At 39.7% G+C, this 6,220-nt stretch overlaps 1 protein-coding gene across 1 annotated transcript in view; it reads left to right on the top strand.

Annotated features, from left to right (window-relative positions):
• Samd5 (sterile alpha motif domain containing 5) overlaps positions 1-6,220 on the top strand; it is an 82,024-nt gene that overhangs the window by 14,731 nt on the left and 61,073 nt on the right. The gene's annotated exons all lie outside the window — the stretch shown is intronic.

Genomic DNA, 6,220 nt, shown 5'->3' with positions numbered 1-6,220 from the left:
CCTGAACTGAAGAGTTCATGGAGAGTTCAGCTTTCCTTCTTTCAGTAGCATTATATATTATATATTATTATTATATATTATTATTATATATTATATTATTATATATTATATATATATTATTAAATATATAGAGCATTGTGAGACAGCTTTGCATTGCTGTGATCAATTGCCAAGGAAACAAGCTAAGGAAATAGGATTTATTCTGGACCGTAGCCTTATAGCGTTTAGTCTGTGGATAGTTACTTGGCTTCATGGTTTGTGAGGCCAAACGTCAGGGTAGAGAACATAAAGCGGAATAAACTGGCTCTCTGCATGGCATACATAGGCATAGAGTAGGAGGGGAAGAGTCCTGGGATAAGACATAACCTTCTCAGGCATGCCCCTGTAGTGGTTTAAGTAAGGTTGTTCTCAAAGGCTCGTGGTTTTGAACACTTAGTCCCCATTTGGTGGTGCTATTTCAGGAGGTGTAGAAAAATTAGTCCTGTTGGAGGAAGTATTTCAGAGGAGGTGGACCTGGACAGTTTAAAGAGCCTCACCATTTCAAGGTTTCTCTCTCTGCTTTGTGCTTGCAACTCAAGATAATGATATGTCAGTTTTCTGCTCTAGCTGCCGTGCCTGCCCCTGCTGCCCAACTGTCTACACCACCATAGACTCTAACCCCTTAGAACCATGGGCCAAATAAACTCATTCTTCTGTAAGTTGCCTCGGTCCTGGTGTTTTTTCCCAGGGACAGAAAGCAATCAGCATTCACTGTTAGCGTCAGCTGTCAATTCGGCACTACGAAAATCACTTGGGAAGAGGGAGCCACAGTAATGAATTTTCTCATTCAGACTGGCCTGTGGCCACATCTATAAGACATTTCTTTAACTCATAATTGATGTATGAGGACACACTCCTCTGTGGCCAATTCCATCTATAGGTATATAGGCCTAAGCAAGTCAGAGGGGGTAAGCTAATAGGCAGCATTTCTTCATGGTTTGATCCCCGTTCCTGCTCCAGGTCCCTGCCTTAACTTCATGCCTTGGCTTCCTTTGGTGATGGACTACAACTTGTAAACTAAAATACCTCCCCTCTTTTTTTTCTTCAAGTTGCTTTGTAGTTTTTTTTTTCCTCCAAGTTGCTTTCTACAAGTGATTTTGGTAGTGCTGTTTATGATAGCAATAGAGGTGCCACTGAAAATGCCCCACCCCCACCTCAACCTACTTCTTCCAAGTACGTTCTTTCTCCTAATTGTCCATTCACCTATGAATTTATCAATGCATGAGTCCATTGCTGAAGTTAAAACCTTTTTGATATACTCACTTCTCAAGATCATTAGTAGCTGGGGACCAAGCCTTTCATACAGGGGCTCAAAGGACATACTTCATTCAATACAGGGTATCGAACTCTCCTACTCACTGGCCAAATGCCAATCATTATATCCTCTTAAAATCATTTCAGGGGTTATTATAGAAGTCCTAACATACCATTACACTCCTATGGTGTTACCCAAAAAACCTCTAAAACAGTATAAAACCACAAAGATTTACATTCATATGTTCATTAAGTTCAAGAATAAAAAAGACTCAAATTTCCATTGTTGACAAATCTTGGTATAGTCTTATAGTTAAATAACCTCACCCAATTCATAGATAATCATTGCAAATCCCTACAACATAAATGAATTGTCAACAGATTTCACTCTAGGTAGCAAGGCACAATAGGCTTCATATTTTAGAATTGATAGATAGATAGATAGATAGATAGATAGATAGATAGATAGATAGATAGATGAATAGAAAGGTATACATAGGTAGGTGGGTAGGTAGGTAGATGGATGGATAGATAGATAGATGATAGCTAGATAGATATGGCTGATATAGATAGATTATAGATAGATAGATAGATAGATAGATAGATAGATAGATAGATAGATAGATAGATAGATAGATAACTAGAGATTATAGGTCCTCTGGTCACCACCTAAACATTTTAAGACAGTCTCATGTTAGAGCAGTTTGGTCTTGAACTCATCCCACTGATGAGTCTATCTTTGGGCTTCAGATCCTCGTGTTTCTACCTCCCAAGTGCTGGGATTGAAGACATACACCTTACCCAGCATCAGTGTCCCTTTTGATTAGACTAACTCCACCCCCAAAACAGGAAGCAAAGAAGAATAAAGAAGAGTAAAGACAGTGGTTGACTTCAGCCAGCTGGGTATAAATACAGGTGGTCACTCCACATCGATCAGCAATGCCCCCTGACAGATACAGTAGACAGTAATACCAAAGGTAGCTGAATCAGTTCAGACCAGCTTCTGTGACTTCCTGGCTGGGGGGCAGGCACACAGCACTGTTACCTTTGCTCTTAGTGAACTTTTCAGTGTCGGGCACTCCAGTCTCTCAGCATAGTCTTTCTTCTTATATATTTCTGTATAACACACTGACTTTGGATAAATTGGGCTTCCAGAAGCACACCCCTTCCCTGGAATGCCTATGCTCTGGAAAAAACAACAACAAAAAAAGAAAATACAGAGAGAAGAACTATTAAGCCCCTTGGGATACTGGAATCAAGGCCAACCCTGCTCAGCTCACAGCTCCTATCTAAAGAATTCGTTCTTGTTTCCTTTTTTCTATTCAAATTAAAGTCTTTACAGTTTTTTATTTTATGTGTATGAGTCTTTTGTTTGCATGTATGTCTATGAACCATGCATATGCCTGGTGCCAATGGAGGAGGCCAGAAGATCCTTGGAACTGGAGTTACAGACATGTTCTGAGGAGGTGAAATGTCCTCACAAGGTTGGGTGCGCACACACACACACACACACACACACACCCCCAGAGAGAGGGGGGGGAACAGAGAGACAGAGACAGAGAGAAAGAGACAGACAAAGAGATAGAGAAACAGGGAGATAGAAGGAGAGACAGAGGGAGAGAGGGGGTCCTATACCAGGTGCACACAAATGCACACAAATAAACACATTTTCAAATAATAACACAAAATACACAATACTTCACTGGCTCCTTCAGAAGAGCAGCCAGTGCTTTTAATGGTGGGGCCATCTCTGCAGTCCTTCTACTAAAAAGTGAGATGATAATCAGAGGAAACTTTCCTGGAAAAGATCATGCGAGAGAGCATGAACACTGAGCATCTGTTTATGGTTGTTTACGGCAGCAGGTACAGACATGGTCACTGTAAACAAGAAATTAAAATTCACTAATTGGCTTGCCATCCAAAGTGAACACTGTTAACAGTTTTGTTACCTTCTCTCTAGGTGAGTTTGATCATTAGGGAAAAACAATTATCCAAAAATAACAAAGTGGATTTTTTTTTTCTGTAACTCCAGTATATATACTTTTCAATGAAATATTGCTCCTGCTATTTTATGCTATTATTTTAAAATGTATTATTTATTTGTATGCATGTGCGTGTCTGGTGTGTGTGTGTATGTGTGAGAAGGTAATTTTGTGGGGACAGTTGCCTCCTTCCACCTTTATGCAGGTTCTGGGGATTAAACTATGGTTACCAGGCTTTCCTGGCCAATCATCTTTACCCACTGAGCCATCTTACCATTCCTTGTCATTATTCTAAAACTTTAAACATGAAAAGCCTACATCTTGAGCCAAATTTTCTTCCCAGTTTTAGTTTTGGTTCCAAGATATCCTGCAGTTTGAAGCATGATGTTGAGGTTTGAATAAGAGTCTTCATAGGCTCATATATTTGAATGCTTAGTTACCGGGAGTGGCATTATTCGAAAGGATAAGGATTAAGAAGTGTAGCCTTGTTGAAGAAAGTGTGTTACTTTCATTGATATTTATGAAGCTATGTGTTTTATTCCAACTATCTAATTTCATTCTTCCAACAAGCATGCGAAGCACCCTACTACAGGTGTCAACTCATTTTAGAGAGGAAATTCCCCAGCTTGGAAGCTTCAATAACTTGCCCTGTACTATACAACTCCAGAGATTCAGAATCATCAAGCCAGAGAGTGTCACTAAGAAATCCAATATGCACAGCATTTTGAACATTTCCCAAAACCTCCAGTCCTGTATGCTAGCTACATGGTTAGGCTGAGGGATACATACTGATAAACAGTGAGGAAGGTAGATACTAGAGAGGTCTTCTCCAAGAGCTGAGTTTGTGATGATAAACAGGATTTCATGATCATAGTGAGATGAAACATTACAACCTGTCCACGTGATTTTCAGCTGTAGATATAGATCCTTGATCTGAAGCCTTGGCTTGGTCTGGTTTCTTAACCACTCTTTGAGATGAAGGGTAAATTGGAAGCATAGCAGCTTCTATCTCTCCACTCATCTATCTTAAGCAGAGACTAGCAATAACTAGGAATGCCAAGCTAACCCATTCTCCATCAGTTCTGAAAAAGAGGGGCCCAGTTCCCAATTCCTTCTTTTGTGTGCTCTGAGCACACTGCTAACTGCTGCATAGTGTTCTACACTACGTCCTATCATGATTTTAATTGTCCATTCTTCCAAGTCTGAATGATGGGTGCCTTCCAAGATCCTGTCATTGTGACGTGATAAGTGACATGACAGTGAACATCTTTACACCCTTTTGGATGACCTTTGAAAGGATACATATGCTGTGGTAGAATTGTTGAACCTGTTAGCAAGTCTTGATGTCATATCTGTCACTAGTGATAATACAGTCTTCTCTCTACCAACATACATATGTATATACTTAACACCAATATATAATACATGTATTATACTTGGAATATCATTATACTTGTTAAAGTAATTTTACATTTTCTTCACATTCATTAGTATATCTAGGCTAAAACCACAAGTCAGAATATTCATCACTACATCCAGAATACAGACCAGACTAATTAGCATACATTGGCTGGGTACCCACCACCCATTGTTCTTCATTAGTTCTTTCATTAGAGCATTCAATTCATCAGCTCTTCATTATTGTTTTTTGTTTGTTTTTTTGTTTTTGTTTTTTTAAAATCTTTTCTTTTTTTTTAAGATTTATTTATTTATTTATTTATTATATGTAAGTACACTGTCGCTGTCTTCAGACACACCAGAAGAGGGCGTCAGATCATTACGGATGGTTGTGAGCCACCATGTGGTTGCTGGGATTTGAACTCCGGACCTTTGGAAGAGCTAAGAGCTGTCGGGTGCTCTTACCCACTGAGCCATCTCACCAGCCCTGTTTTTTGTTTTTAAGACAGGGCATCACTACATATTCCTGGCTAGCCAAGAACTTACTATGTACACCAGGCTGGTCTAGAATTCATAGAGATTCATCTGTCTCTCTCTCCCAAGCGGTAACATTAAAGCTGTTTGCCATCATATGCAGTGAACTCTTTATTCTTTTCTTTTCTTTTCTTTTCACAGGTTTGAGGGTTTGTGTTTACTTGGTTTACCAAACCTTTACACTTTACATCCACTTACAGTTTGAAAGAAAATACAGTACATATGAAAGTAGGAGGCCAGCCAATCAGAAGTGGCAGAAAAATGAGCAATCTTACCGCAGCGCCCTCCTTAGTCCTTCACAGCTGTGAAAACACCAGAAGGCAGGTTTAGGCCCCAGGGCTGGGTTTCCAGAGATTTGTCCAAAACTTTAGTGGAGAAGAGAGTAGCAAGGCAAGAGCTTAGGGTTTTTTCCCTTATTATTACTTATTATTATATTATTATTGTTAGTATTATTATTAGTAGTAGTAGTAGTAGTTTTTTTGGTTTTTAAAAATTAAATTAATTTATTTTTTATACTCCATATTCCATTCTCTGCCCCCATTCCAATCCCACACCTCCTTCCCACCACTCCTGTCTCCTCCTGGATGCCCCTATCCCCCAGCATACCTGACCTCTAAACTCCCTGGGGCTCTCTAGTCTCTTGAGGGTTAGGTGCATCATCTCTGAATGAACACAGACCTGGAAGTCCTGTACTGTATGTGTATTGGGGGCCTCATGTCAGCTGGTGTATGCTGTCTGTTTGGTAGTCCAGTGTTTGAGAGATCTTGGGGGTCCAGATTAATTGAGACTGCTGGTCCTCCTACAGGGAAGGAAGGACCTGGAAGTACAAGGCCAGAGAGAAGGTGAATGTAAATGAGGATGCAAAAAACAAAACAAACTGCACTGTACTACAGTGTAGACACCATGGTAGCTCTCAGCCCTTTGGATATCTTAAAAAGTAACTCTCGTTACATAGGTACAGAGTTGTTGAGTTGTTTTTTTTTTTTTTAAAGGCTTATCAGGAGGCAAGAAAA

Source organism: Mus caroli, chromosome 10 (assembly GCF_900094665.2).
Source record: "Mus caroli chromosome 10, CAROLI_EIJ_v1.1, whole genome shotgun sequence".
NCBI classification, from domain to species: Eukaryota; Metazoa; Chordata; class Mammalia; order Rodentia; family Muridae; genus Mus; species Mus caroli.
The sequence above is the reverse complement of the archived record's forward strand: the minus strand, read 5'-3'. Positions and strand labels throughout refer to the sequence as shown.